The following is a 13,010-nucleotide window of genomic DNA, read 5'->3' as shown; positions in this document are numbered from 1 at the left end:
GGTGGTCCAGGTTGTGCTACTATAGTTTAGGATCAATGAAATGGATGGCCCTTTGTTGTTATGGGAAGCTTGGAGTCAGTAAAAGTGCTTTGCAATTTCTCCAAAGAAGTCTATCCTACTCCTTTTTCAACTTTGGCCTTAGCTTATTGTCCATCTCTTGCTTGTCCCAGATATATATACTGTTAGGTATCTAGGTGGCATAGTGGAAAAAGCACAGAATTTGGAATTAGAAAGACCTGATTTCAAATCTTTCCTGAGACACTAGCTGTGTCATCTTGTGCAAGTCATTTAATCTCTTTTCTTTCTTTCTTTCTTTTTTTTTTTTTTGGTGAGCCAATTGGGGTTAAGTGACTTGCCCAGAGTCACACAGCTAGTAAGTGTTAAGTGTCTGAGGCCGGATTTGAACTCAGGTTCTCCTGACTTCAGGGGTGGTGCTCTATCCACTGTGCCACCTAGCTGCCCCAAGTCATTTAATCTCTCTGCAAGGTCTTGGGGCTTGATGCAGTCAGTATAATGTCATTCACAAAACATAAACATCAGCATTTTTTTTTTTTTTAGTGAGGCAATTAGGGTTAAGTGACTTGCCCAGGGTCACACAGCTAGTGTTAAGTGTCTGAGGTCAGATTTGAACTCAGGTACTCCTGACTCCAGGGCCAGTGCTCTATCCACTTCGCCATCTAGCTGCCCCCAAAACATGAACATCAGGAGGCCTTCACTATCCACAGGGAATGTCTTCTCTGCTTGGACCTTATGCAGGATCTCCATCACTGGGGCAATTATTTGGCAATCACGCAACTCATTTTTGGTGCCTCTCCTGGTATTTTCAGAGCAGTTATGGAACAGGGTTATTTCTAGTATTCTACCTTACTAGGAATTTTGAATGATCTTGATGGATAGATGGGAGATACTTGGTCATAAAAAAGTTTTTTATAGCTTCCATTTATGTAGAGCTTTAAAGCTTACAAAACACTTGATACTTTTTTGGGGGGGGCAGGGCAATGGGGGTTAAGTGACTTGCCCAGGGTCACACAGCTAGTGTCAAGTGTCTGAGGCCGGATTTGAACTCAGGCCCTCCTGAATCCAGGGCAGGTGCTTTATCCACAGCACCATTTAGCTGCCTGAAAACACTTTATACTTGTTCTCTCATTTGATCTTGTGAGGTGGGTACTATTACCCCTAGTTTGCAGATGAGGAATATGAAGCTGAGGTGAAGTGATCACACAGCTAGTGTCTGAGTCAGGATTCAACCTCAGGTCTTCCTGATGCCAAGACCATGTGGAAATTTATTTTGATTTGGGGACCCTACCTTTGGGCTGAGATTGGAGAGCCTTGGGCCCTCAGGGTCTCTCCCCCTCCTCCTCAGCTTCGGCTGAGTGAAAAAGCCCCGTGGGCTATACAAGACGCCAGGTCAGACAGCTGGGGGGGGGGGAGCCCCCAGCTCCCTCCGACCCGAGGGGATCCCGGATGGCCTGTGCTGAGGCACGTGAAACTTGGAGCGCTCCCCCTCCCCAACCAGCTGCAGCCCTGGCTGGTGGATTAGCTTGGTCTGTGGGGGCGAAGGAAGCCCCGAGATTTGAGTGGAGAGAAGAAAAGGTATATATAGACCTGGGAGTGAGACAGGAGGGGGTGACGGATGGACAGACTAGATAGAAAAGGAGCAAGGACGGGTTAGAAAGAAGGAGGGGCTGACTAGAGGGGAGCGCGGACAAGGACGGAGGAGAGTTCGGTTCAGAAAAGGAGAGACGGGGCTGACAAGGTTACAGACCTTAATACAAACCAGGGAAAGTGTATCGTGCCCTGAGGCTGGAGGTGGCTAAGGCCCTTATTGTATTCAAGAAATTCGAAGTGCAGCAGGTGGGAAAGAGACTGCAGGAAAGGAAAGCAGTCAGGTTGTACTTTATTTCCCTGTATTCCTAATTTGAAATAGTATCTCATAAATAAACTCTGCTTTGATTATTTGGTTAAGAGGCTTCTTAATCTTTAGATTATCAACAGTGGAGCAGTGTGGTGGAACTTTATAAACGGCCTACATTAAATTAATGAAGTCAGATAGCCAAATAGTCACAGTCCCCAATTTAGTCCTCCAGTCAGATTAATCCCCCAAATTAGGCTAGTCAAGTCAAAAATATTTCACATTTTAATGGTGACTGCGGCAGGACTTACGGACCAATTATAATTTTTCTAAATTTATCATTTTTCATATAATCATAATTTTTCATAAATCCAATTATATATAATTTTTCCAGGTTAGTTATAGTTATTAATAATTAATTTTTTATACAACCAGCAGGGAGGGAGGAACCTTTTAGATTAGAGGATGTCAGGGCTCAGAGGGACTTTATTACCTGCATTTTACAGATAAAAAAATAGAGGCTGAGAAGTTAATTGACATGCTCAGGGTCACAGAGAATGAGTCAGGATTCAAACTTAGGTCTTCCTCATGTGAAGTTTAGCTACTCTATCCACTGTTACCATTGTGTTATGGCATTTTATTCTACAAAGAAAAATGCTATTTTCATAATCAAGAAACAATAAGCACAATAGGATCTTACGTAATTTGTATATTTCAATAGGTAATTGTGTGTGTGTGTGTGTGTGAGAGAGAGAGAGAGAGTAAAAACCTGCCTGCTGTGTACTGATGTTATTGTGCATTGCCCAGGTAAGGGTATAGATGACCCTTATTAAGATTTTGTGTTGATAGAAGAGTAGACATTTAGGTTGGTAGTTTTGTGGGATTTGTTTTCAACGTTTTCTTAGTCGCTTTTTAATTTCTTTTCAGAAAGGTCTTGTTTTATCCCTATACCTTTGATATATTTTTCTCACTGATATAACCTATAAATTGGACTCTGTACATCCTCACAGTTATATCATTTCCAGCATGGATTTCCTCTTTGATCCAGTCTGGCTGCATTCACCATCCTTCTTGTCTTTACTTCCATCTCTATTTCTATTTCCTATGTAAGCACTTTAGGGACTGTGATGTGAGAGTCTGAGTGTGGTGATTCAACTATCCTTGATGAAGAAAACAGTTTGCTATAATAAAAATTTTTGCAAAATGTTTCCATTGTTTATATAACGCTTGACTGAATTGCCACTTTCCCCACCAAGTATCAGATTATATGGAGATTTTATATGGAGGATCTTATAAAAATCTTCCTAGAATTTTTCTATCACTTCGTCTTCAGTAAGCAATATTGGTGAATAAGCTATAGTCATTTTCATGGTGGTCTTTTTGCAGATGTTAATACTACAATATATGCTGAAGAAATGTTCCATGAAATAACAATGTAGCTTCTGGCATAAGATGAAACCTTTTCCACCAATTCCTTTCATTATCTCTCCAAGGACTACCAATAAGCCATCTTCCCATTGAACTGCAAATTCTTCCTTCTGCTTTCTTTCTTTCTTTCTCAGGACAATGAGGGTTAAGTAACTTGCCCAGGGTCACACAGCTAGTTAAGTGTAAAGTGTCTGAGGCCGGATTTGAACTCAGGTCCTCCTGAATCCAGGGCCAGTGCTTTATCCACTATGCCACCTAGCTGTCCCCTCTGGTTTCTTTTCTTTTTCTTTTTCTTTTTTTTTTTTGGTGAGGCAATTGGGGTTAAGTGACTTGCCCAGGGTCACACAGCTAATGTTAAGTGTCTGAGGTCAGATTTGAACTCAGGTCCTCCTGAATCCAGGGCCTGTGCTCTATCCACTGTGCCACCTAGCTGCCCCTCTGGTTTCATTTTTAACAAGAATGTCAAAATTGAAAGGATTCAGCTTCTCTGGTGAGCTTCTTTATTCTTTGGCCATTGAAAAAGCCTCTTTTAGTCAAATTGAAGTTTTTGATGATCTAAAAATTGCGATGTTTAGCACCCTCTGTTCTCTTTGCTGTTACTTTGTCACCATTATTGCAGAAGCAGAAGGGGGACACACAGGAGTAGGGGCATTTTTTCTTTTTCTTTGTTTCATAGGTTGCCATAGCCAAAAATAAAAAATCATTACCAGACAGCAAGTCTTGTGCTGTGTTGGTCCTTGGAAAACAGACTGTGTTTGTTGTAAATCATATCTGAAGCCTTTCCAGTCTGCTAGGACTTGCTAGGACTTGTGTTCTGCAGACATTGTCTTCCAGAACCAAGGGCACCTCTGTGCCACAATGAGGTACCAAAAAGTGACTTCATGGAGAATTGAGAATAATTCTCTTTTGAAATATCATGATAGGAAGAGTATTAATTTTAATTTAATACATGATATTCCATCTAGTTAGGGGAAAGGGAAGAAAATGTATTTATATTTGTAGAATAATTATGTTGCCATCCATTTATTGTTTTTTTTTAACTGAAAGTGGCAACATTTGCTTATTCTTTCGACCCAATAATTTCTCCTAACCAAATTAATCCCTGATAATTACACATTTTTCCACATTTCAGGGGGGAGAAAAGCCTTTACGACACATTCCATCTTTTTTTTAATAATAAAGTATTTTTTTCTCAACTTTTGTTTATACAAGCTTTCCAATTTCAGATTTTTCTCCCTCCCTCCCCTCCCTCCCCCCTCTCCTAGATAACAGGTAATCTGATATAGGTTTTATATATATATATATATATATATATATATATACACACACACACACACACATATATACATATATATACATATATCAATATACATACATATATATAACATTAAACATATTTCTGCATTAGTCATGTTATAAGAGAAAAATCAGAGCAAGACACATTCCATCTTAAATATAATGTTTTAGGGGGCAGCTAGGTTTTGTACTCCTCTTGCCTGAAGGGCCCACAACTGAGTCCCAGTTTGATCCATCTGGGAGCAAAGTTAAGCCCAGAGGGTCCAGGTATGCCCCAAAACTTCCTTGTTTGTAACAGTACCAGCTGTTATGAGTGTATGAGGTTAATTCACACCTTCCCAAGTCTCCCCATTTTCTGACCCACTACTTTCCTTCCCCTTATCCCTGGCTGCCTAGAAATATGCACTTCATAGTACCAACAACATACCTCCTCATTGTTGCCACAAAACACAGACCTAGGCAGGGACAGGGTCAGGGGTTCCCATCAAAACAGCTAACTGGACCTATGCTGTTGCTTACTTGCTATGTAGGTGGCTAGGACTCATGCTGCTTCTGGCCTCCTCAACTATTATGGTATGTCTGCATCTTGGAAAGGCACACACAGGGATGCTTCTAGCCTACAAGCACCATATGATACCCTCTGTCTCAAGGGCTTTCAATAAAAATTACTCAATGAACATAGCTTCTGTTTTGAACTGATGCTACCTTAGCTAAACAGAATTGAACCTCATTGTACTTGACTAACTAGATATGATGTTTCAGCCAAACCCTGATTCCCTGGCTGACTTCTCTGATTCTCTGCTCCCAGTCTCTTCCTCTACTGCCCAACAGCAACTGTATGTTTCCATCCTAGTAAAAGGTTAGGTGAAATCTATCCTTTCATCTCTCTTATCTTCTGGATTTAGACTCAGGGACCTTTCTACAAATGACTTACGGATAGTAACCAAATTATCATCTCTCTGTAATCCAGTTGTCCCCTAATCATCAATAGTTCAAGTATCAGTACTCCCTAGTAACTAACCCAAAATTTTAACTAATAACTAATCTAACTAATAACTAATTCTAAAAATAGCTAATCCAAGTCTCCACATTCAAAGCACTCAAGCAGACTGTGACTTCCATTAATCTAGTTGTGTTCAAGTGATCAGCTTTTATCTTAGAACTATGATCAGATGTTCCCTCAGTAATTGCTCCTCTTAGAAATCTATGTGGACCTATGCCAAAGATAAGGTAACTATCAAGCTAAATTTAACTTATGTGAAAAAATAATTATTAATAATGGATTTCTAGGGGGAACCCAGAGATCAGTTTCAGTCCTTTCCCATTCCAGAAACTAGCTTTAGTCTGGGACAAGCCCAAGGAAACAAAAGAAATGGAGATAGATTCTTGTCTAGCTCAATGAAGAACCACATCTAGACACTGGACACTTCTGTCTTTTGCAAACTTTTCCCTGAGGTCACCTGTAAAATTAGTTCATTTTACTTTAGACCACCCTCAACTCATGTCAACCAATGGAACTGGATGACTCTAACCAGCTGACTTAGATCAATGTGTAATGACCCCCCTCTGTCTAAAGAGAATAAAACCCTTGCCCATACCAGGATCAGGCTCTTTTTGCCCTCTCTTGCCCTGCATTCTCTTGCCTCCTTCTCTTGACTCTGGACACTCTCTCTTGGGGCTCGTTCTTCCTCATAGGACAATGTAGGTCTGAAGGCCTGAGACCATGAGAAGTTAGGGAGACATAGTCAATACTGTACTGATATACAATATTAATTAATAATAAATGCTTTATAATAGCCATTAATATATAAGTAGTAATCAATTAATTTATAAGGTATAGTAGTAGCAATAATTTGAGACAACACACTTAGTAAATGTTTATTTTAAGACATACGTGTTGTCCCATACAGTCGTACTCTTACTCCTCTGTATAGATAACTGTGCAGGTATACAGGTCATCTCTTCTAGCAGTGTGTCAGGTCCTTGAGGGCCAGGCCTGCTGAATTAGTCTTTGCATTTGAGGTGCTTTGCACAGAGTAGGACCTTAATAAATGCTTATAGGCTCATTGAGTGTCCTCATCCCCTTTTTCTCCACAGTTCTGCCTTATAAGCACTCTGCCCTTTACCAAAAGCAGGAAGGAACAAGGAGAAAGAAGAAGAGGAGGAGGAGGAGGAGGAGGAAGAAATGGTTCCTGTGTGCCTGACAGCTGGGCCCCTGGAGGTGTTTTCCTCAAGTGCAGTGGCCACACTAGCCTGGGCCTTAGAGTGTGGACACATCATTCCCATGGCCTGGAACCTGAGCAATTGAAGCCATCCTAGATTTAGAGGGAGAAGGGAGGGGAGAGATCATGGAGTCCAACTCCCTCATTGTACAGAGGAGGAACCTGAGGCCCTGAGTGAGGAAGAGACTTCACAGGTCACACAGCTGGTCAGTGGGAGAGTGGCTGGCAAGGTGAAGAGCACCAGAAGGAAGCTGGGTGTGAGGACAACTTTCCCAACAATGAAGAGGTCCAAGAGGGGACTGAGCCGCTCCTGAAGCAGGGCAGCCAGCTCCTCCCTGTGCCCCTGCAGCTCCACCCCACACTCACTAGAGACTTAAGCAAAGACTGGAAATGGTCAAGCCCAAGATTCTGGGATTCTGAGCAGATCAGCCAGTATCAACTTCTAGAGGGTTCCCTTCAAACCAAGATGAAGGGCCAAATGTCTGTCAATCCAGCACTCTGCCTCCTACAATCTGGTCATGGGGCTTTTTTTCTTCAGGGGATAGCAGGTCATTTATAGCTTAATTAAATGTCTTTCTGAAATTATGTTTGTGTACTTTCTCATACTGTTAATCTGGGTATTTTACATCATTCTAAGTATTTATCCATTTCATCTAAGTTATCCATTTTGTTGGAATATAATTGGGCAAAATATCCCTTGGGATTTTCTTTATTTCATGTTTACTTGTGAATGCTTTTTCCTTTCTTTTTAAATCAGATTAGATACCTATGTATTTTAGTTTTTTCTCCCCTATCCCCCCAAAACAGATAAAACTAAACTCTACCCAGCTCTTTTTTGTTTATCAATTTAGTGAGAGGAATGCTTTAAAATTTTGTTAATCACCTTAATTAAAAAAAATACTTGTGTGTATGTATATTTAGTTGAGGGGTTTTTAAAATAGAATTTTATTTTCCAAAATATATGTAAAAACAAAATTTTAACATCAATTTTTTTTAAAACTTTGTGTTCCAACTTCTCTTCCCCCCTCCATTCCCATCCCCCACCCACGAGAACTCAAGCAATTCAAAATAAGTTATGCATGAGTAGTCATGGAAAAATTCCCATATTAGCTAGTTGTGACAGAAAACAGTAAAAAAAAAAACCCAAAACTTCAGATTAAGGAATTGTCAAAGAGGAAAAGAAAAAAAATTTTTTTAATGTGTTTCCATCTGTTTTCAGATGCTATCAGTTCTTTCTCTGTCGATGGGCTGCAATCTTCATAAGCCCTTCAGGGTTATATTGGATCAGTGCCTTGCTGAAAATAGCCACATGCTTCCCAGCAGATCATCCCCCACTATTGCCATTATTTTGTATATAGTACATGTCACTCTGCTTCAGTTCATGTAGGTCTTTCCAGGTTTTCCTGATAGTATCCTGTTCATCATAAATAGTACCTTAAACTTGACAGAGAATTTTCTTCATAAAAGCCCAGCAAAGTAGGTACCATATGTTTTGCCATTATAATCAATCATCATAACTATTTCCCTCCATTCCACTCCCTTCCCATGATATTTACTCTATCTTCTATTTACCTATTCCACCTCAGAAGTGTTTTACTTCTGACTATCCTCTCCCTCGCTCTGCACTCCTTTTTTTCACCCTTCCTTCCTTATCCTCTTCCCCTCCTGCAAGGTTAAATAGATTACTCCTTCCAATTGGGTATGAAAGCTGTTCCCTCCATGAGCCCACTCCAGTGAGATCAGGGTCCCTGAGCTAATTCTGTGTTCTAAATTTTTCTTCCTCCCTCCCTCGTCAATCCTCCCTATGAGATCAAGCAATTCAATATGTCATACTTGTGCAGTAATGCTGAACATCTTCATCTTCCTTGAAAGTATTTTGCTTTTTACTGCTCTCTCCCCCAATCTGCCCTTTCCTCCTTCCCTTCTTCCCCCCTCCCCTTTTCTCCCTCCCCTCCCTCAGGGCAAAAATATATTACTATCCCTACTTGAGTATGTATGTTAGTCCGACTTTGAGACAATTCTGATGATATTAAGGTTCACTCCTTCCCCCTCTTCTACTCTCCTCCATAAGCTTTTTTCTTGTTTCCTTCATGTGAACTACCTTTCCCCAGACCATCTCTCCCTTTCTCCCTCCCCCAGTTTATTCCTCCTACACCTCAACCCTATTTTAATGATGTCATCATGAATTAGTTAGATGGCATAGTGGACAAAGCACCAGCCCTGGACCCAGGAGGCCCCAAGCCCAAATCCAGCCCCAGACATAAGACACCCCACCCTGTCTGCCCCACAAAGAACAAAACATAAATGCTTTATAGATATCATCCCTTCATATTCAGTACATACCTGTGTCTTCTGTGAATTACTTATTGAGATAGTCCTTATGATTTCAAAGTATTATCTTCCCATGTAGGAATATAAACAGTTTGATATTTTAATATCCCTCATGAAATCTTTTTCCTGTTTACCTTTTTATGCTTCTCCAGGATCCTATATTTGAAAGTCAAATTTTCTATTTAGTTAAGGTCTTTTCATCACAAATGCTTGAAAGACCTCTTTCTCATTGAAATCCCATTTTTGCCTCTGAAAGATTATACTCAGTTTAGCTGGGTACATGATTTTTAGCTGTAGTCCCAGTTCCTTTGCCCTCTGGAATATCATATTCCATGCCCTTCGGTCCTTTAATGTAGAGGCTGCTAGATCTTGCTTTATCCTTATTGGAGCTCCACAGTATTTGAATTCTTTTTTTCTAGCTGCTTGCAGTATTTTCTCCTTGACCTGGGAGTTTTGGAATTCGGCTATAATATTCCTGAAGATTTTCCTTTTGGGATCTCTTTTAGGAGGTGATTAGTGGATTCTTTCAATTTCTATTTTAGCTTCTGCTTCTAGAATATCAGGGCAATTTCCCTCACAATCTCTTGGAGGATGGTGTCTAAGCTTTTGTTTTGGTCATGGTTTTCAGGTAGTCCAATGATTTTCAAATTATCTCTCCTAGATTTATTTTCTAGGTCAGCTGTTTTTCCAAGAAGATATTTCACATTGCCCTCTATTTTTTCATTCAATTGGATTTGCTTTATACTGTGTCTTGGTTTCTCATAAGGTCACTAGCTTCCATTTGTTCAATCCTAATTCTTAGGCAGTTATTTTCATCAGTTTTTTTGGATTTTTTTGGGTGAGGTAATTGGGGTTAAGTGACTTTCCCAGGGTCACACAGCTAGTAAGTGTTAAGTGTCTAAGGCAGGACTTGAACTCAGGTCCTCCTGAATACAGGGCCTGTGCTCTATCAACTGTGCCACCTAGCTGCCCCCATCAGACAGCTTTTCAAACTGTTGACTTTTTTCTCATCACTCTCCTGCATCGCTCTCATTTCCCTTAACATTCTTTCCTCCCTTTCTCTACATCTTCTTTCTATTTCTCCTACTTTATCTTCAAAGTCCCTTTTGAGAGCTTCCATGGCCTGAGACCAGTTCATATTTTTCTTGGAAGCTTTGGATGTTGGAGCTTTGACCCTGTTATTATCTTCTTCTTCTTCTTCTGACGTTGTATTGTGGTCTACCTTACCCCCAAAGAAGTTTTCAGTGGTCTTCTGCTTTCTCTGCCTACTCATCCTGGCTTACTATTTCTTGGCTTTTAACTCCTTCTTAAAAGTGTGGCGCTGCTTCCAGGACACACTGTTCAAGCTACAGCGTGGCCCCGGGGGATGGTTGGGCTTCTTCTCAGCCTGCCTGGCCTCGCTTTCATTTGATTTTAAACTCTCCACTGGAGGGAGGGGGGGCTGCTTCTTGACTCCTCTCCTGTTCCCAGATTCAGAGGGTCCCAGGTCTTTTGGGTTGAGGGGTGGGGCAGGCTTTAATCTCATCTGGCCTGTTCTCAGGTCTGGAGATAACCTCAGGCCTACTTACTAAGCAACCAACCAGCAAAGCTTTTTGTGGTGTGGTTCCTAGCTTCTGATGAACCTGCTCCCCTGCTCCTCTCCCACACCTGGGCCTTCAGCCGCTCGGGATTTCTTCCTGGCTGCCCGCTGGGGTGGAACAGTCAAATCCTTCCCCCCGGTCCACTGGTACCCCTGCACTTACCACCCAGCCAGCCCTTCAGCCCGACCGTGTGCTCAGTTCCAAAAGATACCAGTGCTGCAGCCAATTCAGAGGCACTGGGGCAAATTCCTTGGGTGCATGTCTGGTGTGTCGGCTCTGATTGTGGGGTTAGGCTTTATTCATGACTCAGCATGGCCCCCTGAAATCTATCTATAGATGGAGAAAACTCTCAGCCCATATTTTTGTGTGTTTTTCTGCCCCAAGGGTTCTTTTATTGCTATTTTTGGGGTGCTTATATCAGGAGCTCTGTGCATTTAATGTCTTTCCTCTGCCATCTTGGATCCCCCCCAGTTGAGGTTTTTTGATGTATTGCTTTTATAGGTTTTTTTTTTTTTTAAATTTCCATGCTCAGTTTATTGAATTCTTTCTCTCTTTTGATAAGGATGTTTACTAATATAAAATTTCTCCTAAGAATTGCTTTGGCTGTACCTCAGAAGTTGTCATTTTCTTTCTTAAAACTATTGTTTCCATGATTTATTATTTGACCCATCATTTCTTTAGGATTAAATTATTTGGTTTCTAATTGATTTTAATACTTTTTCCAAGGTTCTTTACTGAGCAAAATTTTTATTGTGTTGTGTTCAATAACGGATATGTTTAATAAGTCTGCTTTTATCCATTTGTTTATGAAGTTCTTATGTTCTTATAGTCAACTTTTACAAGATCTCATAGGTGAAAAAAATATTTTATATATATATGCTCCTTTCTGTTTCCATTTAATATATATATATTTCTTTGCAGGGTCACACAGCTAGTAAGTGTCAAGTGTCTGAGGGCAAATTTAACTCGGGTTCTCCTGAATCCAGAGCGAGTGCTTTATCCACTGCGCCACCTAGCTGCCCCCCTCCATTTAATAATTGCCAGAGATCTATCATATTTGATTCTTTAAAAATTTTATTCGTCTTTTTTTTAGCTTTTTTAGTGGAGAGGGAGAGAAGGAGAGGGATAGAAATTGGAACCCAAAACTATACATAAAAATGTTTACTATTAATAAATAATAAATGAGATCAGAACTGATTCAATTTTTAAAAAAAGAATCCATTGTATCATAGCCTAATAGTAAATAAATATTTCATATAATAAAAAAAGAAAAGGGGCAGCTAGGTGGTGCAGTGGATAAAGCACCGGCCTTAGATTCAGGAGGACCTGCGTTCAAATCCGGCCTTAGACACTTGACACTTACCAGCTGTGTGACCCTGGGCAAGTCATTTAACCCCATTGCCCTGCAAAAAAAAAAGAAAGAAAGAAAGAGAAACCCTGCCCCCTACAGGAAGTGTCCTTTGCCAACCTTAGAGAAAGTGACGTCCTCAGCATCTAGGACTTAGAGAAGATATTTGTGGGTCTCACTTCCCCATGGGTCTGGACCAATAGGTGCCTATTTATACCTGCTGACACAAGAATGACAGCTTTTTTTCCAACATGGAGGTGAGAGAAAAGCAGCATTGGTCAGTACTAGCACTGGCTAATGGTCTTTGGAGAACAGGCAGAAAGGAAATTGTGGTGATTAAAAATTTAAGAAACAAAGTTTCTGGGTACTTTGAACATTTTGTTAATAAAGCTGGCAGATTGTTAATAAAAAGTAGGCTAGGGGCAGCTAGGTGGTGCAGTGGATGGAGCACCAGCCCTGGATTCAGGAGGACCTGAGTTCAAATTCAGCCTCAGACACTTAACACTTACTAGCTGTGTGACCCTGGGCAAGTCACTTAACCCCCAAGAGAGACCTTCCCTATCTAGACAAAAGGATTTGTATCCACCCAAGTTTGAATAGAATACTGTGGCCTTCCCCACCCTAGATTGACTCAGCAATACCACTATTAGGTCTCTATCAAAGGGTATGCACAGTTTTATTGCCCTTTGGGCATAGGTCCAAATTGTTTCCCAGAATGGTTGGATCAGTTCAAAACTCCAACACTGAATTAGTGTCACACTTTCCCCACATCCCTTCCAATATCCAATGTTTTGGGTTTTTTTTTTTTTTGTCATATTAGCCAATCTGATAGGTATAAGGTGGTACCTCAGAGTTGTTTTAATTTGTGTTTCTCTAATCAATAATGATTGAGAACATGCTCATTCAGTCTTGCTTTTGGCAAGCCATGGAGCCCATTTTCTCTTGCTGATCTT

This window comes from Dromiciops gliroides, chromosome 1, assembly GCF_019393635.1.
Source record: "Dromiciops gliroides isolate mDroGli1 chromosome 1, mDroGli1.pri, whole genome shotgun sequence".
NCBI lineage: Eukaryota > Metazoa > Chordata > Mammalia > Microbiotheria > Microbiotheriidae > Dromiciops > Dromiciops gliroides.
Note: the sequence above shows the minus strand (reverse complement) of the source record.